General features: G+C 39.6%; 1 pseudogene; it reads right to left on the bottom strand.

The window, feature by feature from the left end:
• Positions 1 to 1,572: 1,572 nt before the first annotated feature.
• On the bottom strand, positions 1,573 to 16,437 carry LOC129671096 (60S ribosomal protein L21-like; annotated as a pseudogene).
• Between the last annotated feature and the right edge of the window lie 2,568 nt (positions 16,438 to 19,005).

A 19,005-nucleotide genomic window follows, 5' to 3' on the forward strand; every position in this document is an offset into this window, starting at 1 on the left:
CATTTCATAGTGGTTCCAGTTGTACACAGTGAAGAATCAAAGAGTCTTGGACTATCTTCTCAAATGATTATTTTCAAGTTAGATTATTTGTTTCTGGGAGAAGATTCCATGGCAATCTCCATAGATTCCAGTCTTACCTCAGGTCACTGTGACCTCAAGAGAAGTTTAAGCTCAATACTAGAGCTGCCTCTCTCTGTGTTCTGAGAGTCTTTTCCCCAAAAAGCATGGGTATTCAGAAAGTTTCAATAAAAGCAATACTTTTCTTATTACATAGTTATGTAACGATGCCTTCTTTTGTCTGTATGCTTCCAAAAATGAGAACCATCAGATATTTAAACTATCAGCACATTACCAAACTTGTGGATCTGTATTCCATTGGCCTTCTATCACCCCTGTTCTAATAAAACCATGAGGTAGTAGGTTTAGGAGTTATGAAAAGATGCTTATACCTCTCTTCTCATGCCAGGCATTGAGCTGGCCTCAGCCACGGCAGTCTGTAACTTGTATCCAAGAAGATTATGTCTGTCATAAGAGATTCTCAGATAGTAGAGACCCAAGAAAGAGAACAAAAAAATGAAAACCAGAGGCAAAAGAAGAAAAATTTATGAATAAAAATGAGGAAGATATTAAGATAATAGAGACATGAGAGAAGGAGAACGGAAGGGAAGGAAGGAAGGAAGGAAGGAAGGAAGGAAGGAAGGAAGGAAGGAAGGAAGGAAGGAAGGAAGGAAAGTAGGAGGTTACCAGGAAGAGTTCACTATGAAGACAGAGATACAACAGAAGGTGAGACCCAACTCTTCTGCTGGCATCTCTAACAGGCTTGCCAATCACCACGTTGTTAACTCTGTGAGTCAGTTTTGTGGAGGAGACCCAAGTTATGAAGGGTAACAGAATTAAACATTTTCACATGACATAACTTATGAAGGGTGTCAATGATGGGAGGAATCCAACTCTGAGAAAAGGCAGCTCTTTCATAACCAGAGTTAGTCTGTTGGGAGTGAAAATCTTATACTACACGTCCTAAAATGATTGAGCCTGAAGTATACAGAAATGCCAGATTAATCCCAAAACTAAGAAGTTGTTATCAGACAGGACAAAGAGAGACAGAGACAAATCTAAATTGATCTGGAAATGGAGACTGAGAACTACAAGCGCCAGGCCTCCTGGGCTGCATAGCAAGATGAGAGACAGAGGAAAGAAATGACTGAACCTTATGTGGCACTGTGACACCCAGAACTAGCACAGAAGAAGTGCATCTGGACAGTTTGCAATTATATATTAATCTCCGTTTCTACTAAACGTTTAAATATGGAGAAGTTGGGAGGGCATAGCCATATGGTTCCCAGGACACAGTGGGCATTCAGCCATGTTTGTGGAAGAAATGAATGAATACGTGCTACAAAGGTCACTCTAAGTACTGTACGCACTGTAAATGTTAACCGTGCTTGTCATGGTTTGAATGTAAACTATTCCCCCTCCATAGACTCGCGTATTTAAGCCGTTAGGAGGTAGAACCCAGCTGGAGGAAGCGGGTCCTTGATGGTCCTGATGGGTTGTGGACCTTCCTGGGTTTCAGCCCAAACTCTCTTCTTCCTCGTCTGGAGTGTACAATCCTGCTACTGTCAAATCTCTGGTAATGATGCCTTTCTCACCAGGATATGCCGGAACTCCTGGACCAAAATAAACTACCTTCAGAGTACTTCTTGGTATTTCATCACACCAACTAGAGAAACAATGAATCCAAGCTTTTATATTGTTTTTCACATCCTACCTGTTTTCTATCTTCATATATATTTGAAAATTGTGGCATACTGGAGAGGAGAGTTATCTTTTCCTGGACTCACTATAAAGTTACATACTCCAGATATGTCGGGAGTTAGACATCAAGGCACTGAATCTCACACCAAATGTAAGTAGAGGTACTGTATGGTTTCTAGCTCAGGGCATGAAGAGAGGAAATGCCTGCTCCATTTTCCCTCACTTCCTCATACACGCTGGTTGATTCAGGGGCAAACAAGACTGTACAAAATTATGGACCACGTGAGGGATAACCCTGGGCCTAAATTGCCCTATCTTTACTGGTTTACTTATGTTAACTAACTTTAAACTGTTTGTCAGGGTCACCGGCCTATGTTAAGTAACATGCTGGAATTAAGAAGAAAAAGGTTTACGAAGCTGTTACACTTCTCAAATGTTAAAAAAAAAAAAGTTAATGTATTCAAATGTTAAATAAGAAAAGCGGAGAATATCAGTATTCTTAACGATGATGAAACCCAACTCTTACAGCCTTTATAGATGGGGTGAAAAAAATATTCCAAATAAACAGATGCAGAGTTATACAGCCTCCTCATGCCAGCTGTAAACCATCAGTCTCTTCCAGTGGAAAGTAAGATTCCTCTGCCTGAGAGTTCCATGCCATTATTCAGTCCACACACCTGCCTTTATATCTGTAATTGGCTATAGACAGGATTTCCATTTCTATCAGAGTATGTCCCATATCAAATATCTAATCATTCTTAAGTGGAATTCATGGCTCAGGTGTCTCCACCAAATTCTAAGACTAAGCAAAATGGCTAAAGTGGCTTCTTGAAATTCTGCATGAGCATCTCATTTCTTTAGAATGGTCCAAGGCAGAATATCTGCAGGGGCTGCGTGTGTCCGAAAATGACAAATTATAGATTTACATAATTCGTGAGACAAGGGAAATGTTACTCTAGTTTTACACAAGTTACTATGGACCTCTTTTCTATCATTTTGAGTTGATGATCCGGGGTATGTGGTGGGAGGTGGGGTGGGGAATCAACAAAATCTCAGATTTTTCAGAACATTCAGCCACAAAAGGCTTAATTTGGCTCAAGCACTTTTCCACTCAATATCACTTTAGCCCATCAGATGGCTCTCTAGATAAAATCACTCCTACCCTCTTCCTCTTTGGAAAACAAGAAACATGGTTTAAAAGTTCTAATAGTCAATAGTCTAGGTGTGATGAATTGTCTCAGACACAATATCCTGAAAAAATGGAAAAGAAATGAACGTTATTTTGATTAGGTCCCATATCTTTAATAACTATAATTTCATGTAGTGGAAAACTGGCTATAAATATTTAATATTAACACATACAGAATTATTTTGGTGATTATTATTAACCCGATATCATATCAATAAAAGAAACGGACACCTGTTAGATTTTTAATATACCTATACCCTGGAACTGGACAGAAACTAACCCCCAAAACTATCTTTTACCTCTCAGCCCCACATCCCATGGTGCTTCAGTTATTCCTGTCTGGGCTACCTCCCATCCACATTCCCATGAATACTTACCCATGTTTTTCCTCTGGGCTGCTTCTTTCTCTCACCAATCCTCAGAGCAGGCTCCTCCTGGCCACATGATTCTTTAAACTCACCCATGGTGACTCTGCTTCTTTTCTTCTCCTCTACCTCTCTCCTTCCTCCCCTTTCCTTCCCATGATCCTCTGTCCTCTCAGTCTACGAAACTTGACTCCACCTACCTCGCTTCTGCCTAACCCAGGTAGGCAGACAACTCTATTTAGCCAGTCAGGGATAATCTGGAAAGCAAAGTTACACAGCACCACTTGGTATATATGAGGGTTTCTCGTAGAACAGGTAGAGTCTCAGAGAGCAAGCAATTAATTAAAAAGAAAGCACCAGACCATGCCATAACAATTTCGTATTTTGGATATTCTGCTCATGTGCCAATATAACATATTTTATTTTATTCTATATTTTATTATAGATATTTGTACCACTATTTCAAACTAAGTAATAATAAGCCTATTTTTTTTATTAATGTAACCCCATTTTTAAGTAATATGGTTATCTAAAATTGTACTTGGATTTTAGGCTAATATAAAAGATAAGTATCTGAAAAACAAGTCTGAAATTCAGCATAGATCAAAATAATTAAAGTTACCCTAGCAACAACAACTCAGCAGCAGAATATTTTAGGTATTCAGTAGGACCAAATTCCTACCAATTAGCCGGGGCAGAGGGGGATCACCTGACAGTCTAGAAAAACATCATACTGTTTTCCTCCCTAAATAAACGTTCCTATTTCAATCTCCACACACTTCTGACCTTAAAAGGAAACAGCAGCTGCTTGGTTTTGCATCTTTGCTCTGTTTCATGGAGAAATCACTCCAAGAATGGGACAGATATGTAGACAATTTCTGGCCTGTGAATTCCACATAGACATTTTAAACATTGGAAGACTAAACCTGGAAGGTATACAAAGTGCTCGGAAAATGGCATAGTATTTACAGTTCTCCAAAGTTCATTATTTGGCCATCTTGGGAATTATGGTTAGTGGAAGCTACATTCCCAGGGTTTTCCGTTGTGAGCATAGACCAGTCCCTGCACACACACACACACAGAGAGAGAGAGAGAGAGAGAGAGAGAGAGAGAGAGAGAGAGAGAGTTTTGAAATATTCATAGAGATAAATTACTAGACTGTTTAGACCATATTTTATTCTCTGCAGATCAAGAAACCCTCAGCTAAAGAGACCTGTACCTTCCTCTCACAGGGAGCTAGCTTTATGGGAAATCAGCAAAAATTTACAAGGATTTTGTGAGTATCAAACCTGTCCTGATTTGCTTGACTTTGAATTCTCTAAGACCTCAGTAGGGCCCTACTTATTCACACATACAGACGATGTACAGTATCGGACATGAGTGAAGGAGAAATATTTTCTCCCTGAATCAGCTCCACCCATGCCAGTGCCCTAGGTTTGCAGGAATGAGGTTGGGCAGGGCAGACGCCAGTCCCTGCCTGCTAACGGTACCATTGTTGGTCCACAGCCCATAGCCAGGCTTATGCCAGCAACTTTATAGTTTCTCACACTCCTTCCAGACGTGTGGACCAGCAGCTCCAGCTGAAATTCTACATTCCTTCCACTGCACAGCACCATGCCCATTCACTACACCTGCCATGACTCCTCTAGGCCATGGTTAAGTAAATGTATCACAAGATAATCTGTAGAAGATCCCTTATTTATACAGAGATGTATTCATTTGTTAGGGCTGGTCTCGCAAGGTGCTCACAGTTCAAATGGTTTAAATAATAGGAATTTGCTATTTGGTAGCTCTGGAGACACAAAGTTCTGAACGAAGGCTTTGAGATGGTTAGTTCCTTCTAAGGACTATGAAAAGTCTGTTCCATGCCTCTTGCCCAGCTTCTAGTTGTTTTGGCATTCTGTGACATTCTCTTGTTTATAGGAACATCTTTGCCATATTTACCTTGTAAGCATATCTCTATGTCTGAATGTCCCCTTTGTTAAGCACAAAATACACACTGGTTTGGGAATCATACAACGACTTCTTCTTCCCTCATTATACCTCTTACTGACATAGTAACCGCCCACATGAGATGACATTCTAACCTATCAAGGGTTAGGATGGCAACAGATAGACTTTTACTTTTTAGGGACAGACTTGACATTTTATATGTATTTAACCTCTGGCAAAATAGAAACTTCGGTCATAATTCTATTAAAAAATAGTGAAAGAGTTCTTTCTGGTTAAAATACTATGTTAGCAAGTGATACATAAGAACAAGAACATAAACAGCCTCGTGCTGTTTCTGCAACAGCACAAGTTCTTTTACAAGAGTGTTAAATACAAGTCTGCAATGCTAACAAAAGGAGCTCTCTTAAGGAAAGCTGGGCCATATCAAGATAAGGCACTCCTCGCTATCAAGGATTTGTGTTAGGTAACAGTGTTCTTCCTGGACAGCACAAGATGAGCATCTAATTACCCAAGGCTTAAATGTTGTTCTAAAATGGGATCAGGTGACCGTGACTGCTGAAATCCCCTTCCTGGAATCTCAGTCATTTGTGACAACACCTGGTCTAGATTTCAGCACCCTGGAGCCCCACAAGTCCTCTCTCCCGGTCCATCCACAAACCTGTAAAGGCAACATGCAAAACATAGGCAGGGGCAGCAACACCTCCAGTTTGGAGAGTACATAAAAATGAAGGCACATTTCCTAGACACTGAACTGTATGTAAATTAGCCAAACCAATCATTTGGAAATAACAGTAGGTAAGCTTGGTAATATAGTAAGCTCTTGGTCAAAAGATTTGAAGCCTGAACAGCTGGCTTCCGTGTCATTCCTTCTTCGTTGAAAGACACTGTAGAATGATAATGACCACACTCACCAGGACACTGACCCCTAATGACCCATACCTTGCAGTTCTTCGGTGTTTCCTCTTCAACTTGGCAGGGTTTGTTTCAAATTGAGAAGCACCTGCCTGCAGGGCGTCCACATGGTCACCTGACTCCAAGAGCATCTGGCCTCTAATACTGTATCCACAGTGGTTCTCATATGTCAACCACCTCATCCACTTGACGTATCTGCTGAAGTCTTCCGTCTGCTTGTGGAAGCATGTGAATCTGCAGGCACACCTGTAGACATTTCAGCAGTGGCAGGGGCATATGAGGGTCAGTGTTGTGTACTGCATCAAGCCCTTGAGCTGGGGAGATCCACAGGCACATTTTGAAGGGATTCTTGTCAGCCTATGATAAAGAAGTTTCCTGTATGCTGGTGCAGAATGGAGAGATAGACAGCAAAGACAGTTCCACTACCTGTAACTAGCTGTGGAGCTAGTGGTTGAGAAGTTAATATGATTATTTATTTGATACATATTAATTATTACAATGAGTAGGTGTTGATTTGCCATTAAAAAACCTGATCAAGGGAAACTGTAAAGTAACTAAATATATATTTCTGGAAAGCTAAAAATTTCTCAAATTATTGCATTTCTCCTTTTTCTTCAGATTTATGTTTCTAGATAGCCTAAAACTAATGATCACTTGAAAAAAAACAAAAAAACTGTACTACAGAAGCCAAAAACTAATGATAACAGAGAAAATCTGATGGCAACACCAACAAAACACTGATACAAGAGGGAGAACAAAAAGGAAATATAACAGACTGATGTCTGCAGCAACGGACTGGGTAGGTAGAAAGCACCACTGGTTGGAAAGGGAGTATCAAGTAGAGAAGTGTTTACCCATGGGAATATACAGTCATCTCTAAAAGCTGCTACAGAGAAGCACCTACCTGCCAGAATGTTGGAATGTGGAGAAAAGGGTAACCAAAGGTTAAAAGTGCCCAAAACCAATGTGCTTTATTTAAATAAAAAGGTAAGCATTGAAAAATGATGTCCCTACTCCAAAGCTCTCCATTCGTTTATCATCCAGGACCTATCTATGGTGGAAGAATTCACAGAGCTAAGTCGAGGTACAGCCCTAATGACAGGGACATCATCATGGTTACTCTGGATAAGTCCAATCTACTCATGTCAGTTCTCAAAAGCAGAGAGGTTTTTTTTTTGTTTGTTTTGTTTTTTGTTTTTTGTTTTTTAATGGGTTAGAGAAGTGAGCTCAAAGAAATGAAGGACTTAACCCACATTTACTGGTTCTGAGGATGGAGCAGGGAATGCAAGAGCTGAGGATTATGAATGGTGCCTAGAAGCTAGGAGCTATGCCTTTAGCTGACAGCCTACAAAGAAAGGTGATTTTTCTCTCTACACCTATAAGAGCTTGAAGTCTGCCAACCTGGCTATGGGGTTGAATGTTTTACCCTAAGAATTCAAGTATTTGAAGTCTTATCCCCAGTGTGGCCATGTCAAAGGATGGCAGAAGGGGAGTATTGCCCAAAGGAGAATTAAATTATTCTCCTGGGAGCCTCAGTTAGCTTCATAAAAGTCAAGTCGTTTTAAAGAACAAATCTTACTTTTCCTATGGTCCTAGCCTTAGGATTTGAATGTTACCATAAGATGTCTCTCTGTGTATACACTTCCACCATTGGGATACAGCTCACTGCGAGGCTCTCATTACAGCTATACTGTTCCCTTGAATGCCCAAAACTGTGCTAGATAGTCTCTCTTATTTATAAGGTACCCAGCATCAAGTACTTAAATAGAACAGAAAACAGACTAGCAGCTATGTTAGTGAGTAGTAAGAAGATTCTCTTTTAGAATTGCTAGCTGGCTCTGTCAATGCCATGGTTTTGTCTGTGAGACCCTCATTGGGCAAAAGCGTAAGGTAACATCTTTTATAGTGAGTGCTACAGCAGCAGTAATAGACTGTACAAGAAATGTCAGACCTACAATTATAAATATATAGATAATTCCCTCTAAGAACTTCTTAGACTTCCTATGTTCATACTATAAATGAGACCCTATTAGTCATCACTGAATACATTCTTTGTAGACTGTTTGGACCACTTGTCTGTCTGTAAACTTGAGTTAGTTAAAGTCACTGAGATGAAAACATCCATTCAATTTCACAGAGCTCCAAATTTCCAGGATTTGAATGTGGATTTATGAGTCCAGGAATCAATGAGAAAAATCAGTGCTACTTCTCTGATGGTGGCTTGTGTTTACCCGGCCATTCATAATCCACTTCTGTGAAGTGACTAAGAACCAGCTTTCAGATAGTTACGGCATAGCATACCCTGGTGCCATCAGACAGAAAGGAAGGCAACCTGAAACATCAAGTTGGAGTCTGCACCTTGACAAGCTAGAGCGAGGCTCCAACAGAGAGTTAACCAAAGTTAACCAAAGCTGAACAGCCAGCCGAAGTTTAAACCCGATTCAGGGGAACCTGCAACTGGAAGTGCCTCTCACTTATCCCAGAGGCATGTTCCACTGAATCCATGCAGTGCTGTTCCTCAAACTCCTGTGGGGCAGTTACACTTGTAACACGTGTTTAGTGTGCTTACCATTTTACTAAAAAGCCACCCTGTGACCGCCTTTCTTTTGTTCTGCATTAATTTTTTTAATAGTTTTTTTTTTTTACAATTTGATTGAAGCCCCCTCCTTCAACTCCTCCCAGTCCCACCCTCCCTCCTATTTCCCCCTATTTCCTTCCCCTAGTCCACTGAAAAGGGGAGCTCTCCTCTGCCATGTGCCCATAAGTTATCAAGTCTCATCAGGACTACCTGGATCCTCTTTCTCTGTGGCCTGGCAAGGTTGCATGCCCAGGAGCAAGTGATCAAAGAGCAGGCAATCGAGTTCATGACAGAGGCAGCCTCTGTTCCCCTTACTAGGAGATCCACATGGAGACTGAGCTGTCTATTGGCTACATCTGAGCAGGTGGTCTAAGTCCTCTCCATGCATAGTCCTTGGTTGGTGTGTCAGTCTCTGCAGGAACCCCTGGGCTCAGGTTAGTTTGTTGTTGTTGTTGTTTGTTTTGTTTTGTTTAGCCTTGTTGGTCTCCTTACAGGGCTCCTGTCCCCTGGTGTTCTTCTATCTCCCCCTTCTTCCATAATGAGAGCCTACTATAGAGGGTCCTCTGATAGGCTCCACCCAACAGGGAATGGAAGCAGATGATGAGACTCACAGCCAAACTTTGGGCAGAGCACAGGGAGTCCACTAACTTATTTCTACCTGCATTCTTACTTTATGTTCACAAACACTGATATAGTGGGTCCTATAATTGTTGACGATTCTGTAGGCAACACCTGGGGATGTAACCCGAGTCTTGACTTATAAATAATAAATAAAAGAGACAAACTTCAAAACCTAATCTCTTAGGTTACAATAAAGGCCTTTGAGGGTGAAGTCGAGATACCTGCACATCCTGTCTGGCTTACCCACACACCTATGAGACTGGTAAAGTAAAGACTTGCTGAGTGGAAGAAGCTGAGAAAATTTAAGAGAGAAACACAGGAGTGATAAAAGATACCAGCTGGGGAAGAGGTATGGGAGGAGATGAGGGAGGGAGGGAGGGCAGGATTGGGAGGGAACAAGTGTGGGGCTACAGCTGGGATACAAAGGGAATAAATTATAATAAATAAAAAATATATTATAAAATAACATTTAATTATAAAAAAAAATCTGACTCAAGGTCCTTCCCAATCCTAATTAGGACTAATTAGAGGTAAATATTCCTGTACTTAACAGTGTCTCTTGGAAATTAGGTTCATATATTTATGTTAATTCATTCTAATTTTTAACTATCAATGAACTAATCCAAAAGAGCAAAAATAAAGTGGGAGGGAAGGGAAAGAAATGTGATATAAAACATGCTAAAGTTCTAAAATGGTAAGAGAACAAACACTCCTGAGCTGTTGCCGCAGTTTCCTCTGTAGGGAGAAGGGGGGGATTTATTTTAGGAGATCCATCCCATGGACCACCAATGATGGTGTTCTCCCTTAGCCAAGTGTAGGTCCTTCAAAGATACTATCATTCCACAGCGTTTCCCCCTCTAACCACATGAGCTCAATATTAGCTCAAATATATATTTCATCAGAGTAGAAACAGTATTGATTTGATTCAAAGCTCATCTAGGGTCCCTGGCTATAGTAAAAGTTCAATAATTATTTATTGAATGACCTAATGATTGAGTGACTATCCCTAAACCAGGGTCAAATAGATGGGCTAGTTCTGAGAAAACAGAGCTGTGACTAGAAATGTATGTTTTTATTTGCTTCTTAGAATAGACTAAGTAATTTCCCCTCGGTATACTGATTAAATTTACGTCTAAAAGAGGAGGAAAAGTCAGTTCAAAAACCAGGAAATGCATTATCCATCTAACAAGATGCTATAAGTTTTTGTTTGCCTCTTCAGTAACATCCTCAGGGTGTCCACTTCTTTTTGCTTTTCTACTTTGCCACCTTCAACATGACATGTCAACATCTTATCTAGTTATTCTCATGGTCACAAAAGAATTCTGGCATGACTTCCATCAGTTGAAACACAGAAAGATAAGCAACTGAACTTTCCTCTGAGTCTAGACTGAGAATCAAAATCTTTTTTTTTTCCAAATTAATTTAATAGATCTGCCCTGGTCATACGTAATTCTAAACCATATCCCAATCCAAAATCATATGCTGTCAGTGGGGAGGCATGATCATAATAGGATTAGAGTTACAAAGATTTGATGCTTGGACAGTGAAGGGGTCAGCCTCCCTGCATGGCCACAAGCCCTGACTACTAAAGTAAACAAATGTGGCGTGAAGGCCAGGAGTAAATGAAGTGCCTGAATAATTAAGTACTATGAAGAGTTTCTGTTGAGGAACTTCCTGCATAGGTCAGGTGGATCCTATAACCCCCATCCCTCATCCCACCACCCTACCACCATTCCTGAAGCCCAGCTGCCATGTTTGCAGCAGACATGTTTGTTTTTAATCATCAAAACAAGGAAACCATGGTTTCCTCTCCTATAGATTGTAGCCCTCCATGAGTCAATATTCGTAGCCATGGAAGATACATGACACATCATATGTAGTGGAATGCCGCCTGTAGTGCTCTTCTTAAAAATTCTAGTTTATTTGATGTATTTAGGGCTCTATCTCCTTTTCATCACCACCCCAACTTTAAGCAGCAGAGAGAAAAGGTTAGTAGGGACAGGGGGCCCAGACCCCATTACTTCTTCCAGCTATTTAGGGTCAAGGGGTTCTTTTAGGGCTGTATACCAACCTCCATCAACTGCAGATGCATCTAGCAGGCTCCAGCACACTGCTGCACCCTGAAGCATTTCTCTCCTTATGTCTGCTCCAAACCACCACACTGCCTCTGGTCTCTCCAAACTGCTACACATCACACACCAACACCAAACACTATACCACCACTGGCCACCTTCTCTTTCTTGGCTCTCTTCTTCATAAGCTCAGCATCCTAGACCACACCCTTCTCCATGCCACACATAAAACACTTAATTTGTTTCAAAGGTACACCAATACATCAGGAAATATGCACTTCTGAAAATGCATAGTTGTATTCTAAACTACCTTTTGGGATTGGGATTTAGACAAAGATCATTCTTGCAGCCTGCCTCCTACTCCACAGTAAGAAGTATAATCTTACTAGACTGTCCTCCCTCCCTCATCCCTCATTTTTTAAATGTCCCCAGATAGCTTTAAGATGGAAGATCCTGGATTAAGTTTGCAGATTGGCCTTCCCATTTCACAGCAGGCCCAGCAAGAAGAGCCTCTGAACTCACAGATTGTGAAGGACCTCAAGATGCTTACAGAATTCCCACCTCTTTGCCTCTCACCTAGTCTAGACTTCTGAGGTTTCTGTATGTTTGTGTGTTTTTATGATGAGCAGTAACATGAAAGAAACAAATAAGAGGATTGCTGCTCTACCCTTCTAGGCACCGGCCTAAACTCAGAACGGTTTGAGAAACCCGTGACAAAAATAAAAGCCAGCACTTATGAGGACCGTTTAACCATTTCAGCCAGCAAATAGCTGAGTGTGTGTGCTCATACTCTCACAAGATGTATTAAACATGGCTTTCTGTTGCAAAGAAGACTGTGGGGTTGGCAAACACTCTGTCAATCCTCATTACCTTGCTGGGCCTGTGTTTGTTCCTCCAGGCTCTTTGTTGTCTGGCATCCGCGCCCAGCATTAGCCAGGCTCCTAGCCCACTGAAGATTGAGAGGCCATCCTTGCACTTGAGCCTGTGAACTGTCATTCTGTGTCTCTTCAGGCTTGTGATGAGGTACACCTTTCCAGGGAGCTGTCAGTTTGATCCCCAGCTTGTCAAAGCAGCTGTGTGCAGAGAGGTCTTTAACATATCATACAGGACAGGACAGATCTTACCCATGAAATGATAGCAAAGAAGGCATTACTCAAGACAAGAAAAGAAGATGTATAGAAACAGTTAACTAATTAACTGATTTCGAAATCAATAGCTATGTCCCCCCCCCAAAAAAAAAGAAAAGCAGTAATCATCCAGACTCACAAATTAATACTCTAAATGATCCACAGAGAAACAAGCAGAAATTCACTCTACAAGTTGGGTTGGTGGTTTCCTTAGTTTGGTTTGGTGGGTTCCTTTGCCTTCCATCACATTCTACTAAACTAGCAAGAAAATAAAACACACACACACACACACACACACACACACACACATATACAAACTCATAATGAGAGCTGTATAGCCAGGAATGTTTTGTCATCCATATTTTCCCTGGGATTAATACCTTCCTTAAACTAGAGAAATATTTAAAATATCAACGAAAGGATTAGAGATGAAGAATAATTTTCATTGCTGTTCTAACATCAAGGGTGGAAAACCAAAAGCTGCCGTCTTTATATCTATAACTCCTCCCTTTGTTCACCACTGCGACAAAGGTGTAGCTATTAACTCGGGTTCCTTGACATCATCATTGCTTTGTCCCACTTTTCATTACAGAATGACTCTCCATCACACAAATTGTGTGTGTGTGTGTGTGTGTGTGTGTGTGTGTGGTGTCTGTGTGCTATGTCTGAGATATTGACTGTAAATTTTCAGGAAAGAAAGAGTGAGACAGAGGAACATTGTTTTCAAAAGTAGTCTACCACAGTGTTCTCTAGAATACAGAAGCAGGTCCGAAAGAGCTGTTGTCTTATTTGGCATCTCATAACAGGACCATTAATACTATCTGAACTCTAGCTGTGTGACTTTAACCTCTTTGCATCCAGCTTAAGTCTTTATGACCCAGCTTCCATATATATATATATATATATATCCATAGTGGTGTTTATATATATATATATATATATATATATATATATATATAAACTACAGATAATTAACAATATCATAAAATGTTGTATGAAGGTTAAATGAGGTAATGTTTGCATACCACTTATTAAAGAGCCTTGTGCCTAGTAAACAGTGCATAACCACTGGCTTTTGTTTTTAATCTGATGCTTGACCTATCTTATCAATGTTTACTATTTCTTACAAATAAATTTCCATCATTCTGTTCAGCTACAACTCTCCTCCTTTCTTTGACATTTGTTGTTATTACATTTTTCCTGCTAAATTGCTTTTATTAGTATATGCCAATTATATAAATTGAATGGTTTTTTTATAACACTTCTATATATATATACATATAATATACTTTGTTCATATTTACCCTTTTATTACATTCTTTACATGCTTATGTATTTTCTAGCATTATATAATAGAATTACATCTATTAATGAATGTATTAAAACATACACACTGACCTGACAAAAAATTTCAGGAACTAGCTGCAAAGTAATTTTGGACTCTGCAGTCTGTTGTTAAGCAGTCTTGGGTTAGCCCTCCTTATTTAGCACCAGTGTCACACAGACCCACACTAAGCAGAATACTCAATGACATCAAAGGTCATTTAGATGTTATCTTCAAGCAGAAATACAACAGCCTCTTAAGGATCTGTGTCCTCTGTCTCACGAATAATTATCCTTTTAAAAAGAAGACATTTCTTTGGGAAAGGCTAGGGGTGGATGTTGGGAAAGAACTTTATAATCTATTTGTATTAAGTTACTGTAGCAGCAAACAAATTCCCCTCAACTTTTGATCCTTAAAAGAATAAAATTCATTGCCTCTCATGTTCGTGTAGATTGAGTGTGCTCCAGTCAGTGGTTCATTTGTGGAGTTTCATTTGTTACCATCAGATGGAGCCAAGGCTGGGCCACCTGAAAGCTAAACTGGGCTCTCTAGGATGCTATTCCCTTTCACAGCCTGATACTCCCCAGCTTTCTGGACTTACTCCCTTTGTTCAGGCTGTTTTCATAACAAAGTAATCTCATTTCTTATACAGTGGCTAATTGCCAAGAGGCAAGAAGATAGGTAAAACACTAGGCCAGACCTATATTCACCACTGATTAGAGAACTTTTCCACTTGCCAAACTCAATCCATTTTCCAAAGCAGCCCTTAAAGCTACAGAGGGTCAAGGCCTCAAAATAATAAACGCCATTTCTCGGTGGGAAAGATCATACTGAAGAATTAAATGACAGACCAAAGTTATTGCTCTTGTTCCTTCTTAAAGTGCAGTCTGCTCCAGGACTGAAGGTGTTCATAGGACCAAGGCTATCTAAATTTCTGGGCATGAGAAATTTAGAAATCGCCCAAGGAATGTGAATGGGTCAAAGAGCTATGACTCTTTGGGAGAAAAATATCAAACCTAAACTCCCATCATAAGGATTTTTCCATCATGCATTGCACACATTTCTCAATGAAGTACCATATCTCAAAATGATAAAATGGACAATTTGGCAAGATAAGTAGGAAAAGAAGAAGAGCAAGAAGAGCAGAAAGCCTCTGGTATTCAGAATAAATATAGGAAGATAGTCACAGACATGGTGATTCTTTAGAAGGAAACTGGACAATAAAATTGAAAACAGAGACAAACTTGAAATGTGCTCAGCAATCATAACTATCACCAAATCAATAATAAAATTTAAAATGTACTATTTTATGTGGTTACATAGCAGAGACAATCAGTAATTTCCACTTGTATCCTTGTCCATGGGTGAGCTCTACTAAAACTTCAAAGAACAGATATTTTTAAAATATTTTAATTAAAATAGAATTAGATCATTTCTTCTTCCATTTCCTCCTCTAAAGGCTCTCATGTACCCATCTTCCCACAAACTCTTTCCCAAAATCTTGGCCTGTTTTTCTTTAATTAATTGTTGATATATATTTTTTCTAAATATATAAATTCAGCCTTCTCCATCCCTATAATGTTTCTTGTATGTATATGCTTTCAGGGATGACTGCTTGGTGTTGAATTGGATGGCTCTCCCCTAGGGAAGACTATTTCTCCCCATTCTCAGCACTTCCTAGCTTTCTGTAGTCCTTTGTGTAGAGTTGGGCCCAGAGGAATTTCTCCCTTACATGTTACCATATCTATTGTCATTCTTGTCCCAGTATTGTTTAGGCAACCATGTTGATGAGAGTTCATGGGTATAGCTTCTCTGACATTTCAAGGAGAGACTGACTCACAGAAAACTCAGTTTCTCCAGCTCTTATAAGCTTTTCAACCACTGTGATCCTTGACCTTTCATGCAGAACTTGTGCTGTTGTATCTGGACACTATACAGTCACTTGTACTCTGAATTTTGATCGGTTGTGGTTTTCTATAACGATTTCTGTTTCAAAAAGATGTTTGTTTGTTAGTTTGTTTAATTATTTATTCATTTTACAAATCCAGGTCTTTTTGTTTGTTTGTTTGTTTTGTTTTGTTTCATATATGAGGCCATGAACTTCTATGGAATGGCCTCCCACAACTCCAGCTCCTTCCCGTTGGTCCTCACAAAGTGTGCTTCTCTAGGGAGTGCAGGCTGGCGCTTGAGCTGAACCCTGGTGTCTTTCTCTTTGGACTCCTTCTTCCTTTGGTCATTCTCCTTCACGTGCTTGATGTGATCAATGCACACATTGATTCTCTGGACAAGGATCTTGCCCTTAACTTCCTTGTCCACAATGATGGCCACGGCATGCTGGGTGACATAGGCTCTTCCAGCTTTGCCATGGTAATATGTATGGGCTGTTCCTTTTTGAACACTGTCCATTCCCTTGATGTCTACAATATCATCCTTTTTCTAGATTCATATGAATGTAGGCAAAGGAACAACTTCAGGTTTTCTAAAAGGCCTAGAGAACATACAGCATGTGCCTGTCCTCTTTCCCTTTGTGTCTGTCATCTTGGAGAGTTACTGCAAGATGGCTGCTGCGGCAGAAAGCAAAAAGATGTTTATTTAATGAGGGGTGAGCCTTACATTTATCTGTGGGTATGGATAAATACTTAGAATGTAGTTAGGAATTATACTGGTTTATGAAAATGACAACAGTATGGTTTCCTCCAAGATCCATAACTTCACTAGTCCCCAGTAATTGGCTAAGGTTTCAGTACCAGGTATGATTCCCCTCATGTTGAGTGCACCTTAAGTCCAATTCAAGAGCTATTGGTCCCTGCCAAATTACGTATGCTGTTACTGCTTCCTTAGGGTTATCTTGTCATGCTGGTCATTGTTGGAGTTTATAAGCATCATAGCTAGGCAGTGCTATTGGTTGCTTCCCTCCTTTGGTATCCCCACCTTTTAGGACCATGAAAGCTAGTCTGTGTGAGGAGGCTTTCGGTTCCGATCCACCTCAGATCCTTTGTGCATAGGGGTTCAACTTCATCTTCTGGAAGCAACCAAGAGCAATATCAACACCAAGAGCCTATAATGATTTGGGAGTCTCTCGAACAACCTTGACAAACATGTTAAAAGGGGGCTTCTCATGCCTGGTGCTACAGTTTTTGTTGGATGGTCTATGGCTCTAATGGGGGAGGGCATTGTCGAACCAGCTAAGAAAATGACTTTTAAACTGTATAAGCGTATGTATACACAGACATATATGTGTATCTATACATATACATATATGTATAATTTTAGATGAATAGGTGATATGATTCCTTATGAGTTTTCAAAATATCCTATTAGTTTAGCTTCCTCCCACCCATATTTATCTTCTTTCCACTCTAATTTGCTTCAGTTAAAGATTAACCCTAGTTTCCCACTGCCCTTCAAATCACTGAAATCACTTGTACCCTGCGATTCCCTTATTTATTGTTTGTCCTCTACTCCAGTTCCCCTTTTACTCCTCTGGTTTCTATTTTACTCCAGAATATGTACTCAAATGTGAGGATTTGGCACTAGGAACATCAAACAAGAGAGAAGAAGCAATGTTGGAACCCTTTTAATTTTATTCAAAACACCTCACATAATCAGAATAAAAAGAAGTTCCCAACTCATCCCTTAAACATAATAGCCCTAATACCAAAAGGGCAGAACATAATATAACAGGGAAAAAGCTTAGACAAATCTATTTTGAATGTAGACACAAAACCTCTGTAACAGTAGAAAATAATTTCAACAGCGTGATCAAAGGTGATGTATGTATCATGACTGAATACATGTTGTCGCAGGAATATATGATTATTAAGCCTTAGAAGTTTTTCTAATGTGATTTTCCACATAAGCAGATTATTTTTTTAAAGCTGCATAATCCTCTCAAGTACACAGAAAAGCATCCAATAAAGTTTAACAAATCTCTTCACAAACTTGGAAAAGAGAAAACTTTCTAATCTGATAAAGAGTGATCCGTGCAGAGCTGCCACAGCCATTTTAATTAATGCTCGCTTTAAAAAAGAAATTTTCTCTAATCAGGAAATGGAGCTGTCATTACTTTTCTCTATAACCATCCTTTTCCATACTGATCTGCAGTAGAGTAAGAGAAGAAAGAGAATTGAATTAAATATGCAAAGACAGCCTCACAAGGGGGAAAAAATACCATTACTAAACTGTTCTTAAGCCATAACATAAAATATGACTACCAGCCTAGAAAAATACCAGATATTTAGAATAATTAAATTTGCATAGAAGTAATTCCCTTCTGATAATGATGATATCCATATACATTTAAATATGTAAAATAACCTTGTTAGTTATAGATAATAGAAAAAATCACCAAATAAAATTCCATAGTGATAGTTCATTATGGATGGTGGGGAATTCAATATCTACTGTATGTGGATATTTATTTATGAATAAAAATATTGGAAGCAAAATGTAGAGCAGTCTAGCTGTGGTGGCAGGAGCCTGAGGCAGCTGGTCAGATGTCTACAGTCAGGAGGTAAAGACTGATCAAAGCTGGTACTCGACTCACTTTATTTTTTTCAACTCAGGATCCCAGCCCACACTAAGATCTTTCCACCTCAAGTACATCAGCCTAGAAATATCCTCAGAGATATTCACAGCAGATGTGAATCTCCTCAGAGATTCTAAACCCAGTCAAGTGGACTACAGAGACTCACTGTCTCTCACAGCGAGAGACGATAGGCATGGTTATATGCAAATACTATCCCACTGTACAGAGTGGACTTGAGCATTCGCTACTTTGACATCCAGAGGAGACCCCAGAACCAGCACAGTCCACGAATACTGAAAGATGACTATAATCCTGTTAATTTGAAGCATTTTATTAAAAAAGAAAAACAAAAACAAAAGAAAGAGCTAGAATAAAAGCTTCTCAAGATGTTGGAAGCCACACATGGAGCCTGCTAGATAGTGAGTCTATTTTGTTTCCTTGAATAAAGTTGTCTCAATTTTCCAAATTATGTATAAAGCAAGTATTGATTTTATAATTTGATTTTAAGTTAAATATGATGGCACATTCCTTTAACCCCAGCACTTGAGAGAAGAATGCAGGAGGATTAGGAATTCAGG

The sequence above is a fragment of the Psammomys obesus genome, unplaced genomic scaffold, assembly GCF_907164565.1.
Source record: "Psammomys obesus unplaced genomic scaffold, mPsaObe1.curated_primary_1811, whole genome shotgun sequence".
NCBI lineage: Eukaryota > Metazoa > Chordata > Mammalia > Rodentia > Muridae > Psammomys > Psammomys obesus.